Genomic DNA, 2,066 nt, shown 5'->3' with positions numbered 1-2,066 from the left:
GTCCCTTGGTGTCCTCAAGTTCTAGAGTGAACTGAATGTGGGGGTTAATTGAATTGAGATGTTGGTGAGACCCATCCACTTGGTGCTTTCTGAGACACGTGTGACTGTCGTCCACATAACGGAACCACCACTTAGGGGGTTGTGGAGCTGTGGCGATGGCAGTTTCCATTACGGGACTGATTGGGGAACCCATCGCACACCCAAAGATTTGTTTGTAATGGATGTTGTTGTGTTTGAAGTAGTTGTGATTGAGAACAAATTCTAACACCCTCATGATGTTGCAGATGGACATATTTGTGCGTTCCGCTAGATACTTATCCTTTTGGAGCCTCTCGTTGACGATGGTTAGAGCTAGATCAACGGGAATGGAAGTGAATAGCGATTTAACGTCAAAAGAGACCATGAATTCGCCACTGGCGACAGTATGTTGCTGGATCTTTTGAGCAAATTCTGAGCTGTTTTTGACAGAGAAGTGATTTCTCCGAAGAGGAACAAGATGTTTGGATATAGCGTACGTGGGGCTACCTATGCTGCTTGTGATGGGTCTGAGTGGTCTTGCAGGTTTATGAATTTTCGGGAGACCATAAAACGACGCTGGCGTTGAATTGCTGCAGTGTAGTTTTTTGCACAGTTGCGGTCCAATTTGTGATCCGCTGTCATCCTTTTCCTCTTTGATGTTAAGCAAAAGTTTGTTACTTATTTTTCGACGTTTGATGATGGATTTGATCTTTTGTCTGATTTTCAAATAAGTGTTTGTATCGTTCAACAAAACAGATACTTTTTCTTGGTATTCATCCTTACCCATTACTACGACGGATCTCCCTTTATCGGCAGAAACGATTGTTACCTCCTCATCTTTTCTCCGGTTATTCAATGCCTTTTCCTCTTCTCTCGTTACGTTAACCGCTGCGGGCAATTTGCAAGTTTTCAAGGAGTTAGCGACTGAGACACGTATCGTGTCTTTGGCTGATTGACTCAAATTGTAAATGCCCGTTTCTATGGAGGATAGTATTTTTGAGACAGGAACTTTCCTTGGAGTGATAGAAAAATTTAGTCCCTTTTTGAGGGCCGTAGTCTCAACAGGAGTCAAAACCCGTTTGGATATGTTAACAACCCATTTCTCCTGGTGAACCACGGTTGATCGCTGCGTTTCTTTGCTTATCAGATCGTCGATTTTTCTCGCGTGCGTGTCTGCTAACCGTTCTGAATTAGTCTCAGATGTTTGCCTCACATCACTTTGGAGAGCGAGCATATCCTCACGAGATAGGTGGTCTTCATGGTTTTGCATGAGCTCTTGTATCTTCGTCTGTAAATTGCGAATGTTCTGGTGACATTGTGTTATTCGCAGTTTCAAGTACTTAAGGCCTGTGTTTCTAGCGATTCTATAGCCTGCTTTACTTCTGATAGGCAGAGTGAACTTCAGGCTTGGAGGTAGAATGTTCTCTCTTTTAAGCTTATGATTAAAAGTCAAATGTTTTTTGTACCTTGCGAGGGCTGTGATTTTCCGTTCAAGTTCTCTGGCCATCATCATAATATCTGTGCCATTCGTTGACTCAATGCGTTTAAAAATAGAGTAGTGGTAGTCAGGAGCTGACATTTTGGATTTTGGAAGTGTCAGAGTTGTTGGACATGAGGCTAACTACCAAGAGCGACTTTTCTTGGAAGCCTGGTACTCAATAAAGTATCCGCAATCTGGAAATGACCACATCGCCATACCAGAGGTCTACAAGTCTCTGGCATGCGCGTAAGTCTCGCGCTAGGTTTTCAAGACGTGCTCGACGTGCTGTTGTTACTTGACTCACTCGTGCTACCGTTATATTGCAACTGATGAAGGCTTAAGCACCAGCCGAAACGTCTTGCACGAAACATCAAAAAAACTAGGCAATGTCAAACCATTGTCTTACTATCTAGTACTGCTTTCTTTGAACGGAAATGGAAACTGGACCACGATGATCTCATTCATTTGCACGGTATGGGACTTGAACCCATGACCCTCAGATTAAAACTCTGATGCTTTACCTACTGAGCTAATAGGGACCATGTCTTTGTCCACTGAATTGTAATTG

The sequence above is a fragment of the Montipora capricornis genome, chromosome 11 (assembly GCF_036669925.1).
Source record: "Montipora capricornis isolate CH-2021 chromosome 11, ASM3666992v2, whole genome shotgun sequence".
Lineage (NCBI taxonomy): Eukaryota > Metazoa > Cnidaria > Anthozoa > Scleractinia > Acroporidae > Montipora > Montipora capricornis.
Note: the sequence above shows the minus strand (reverse complement) of the source record.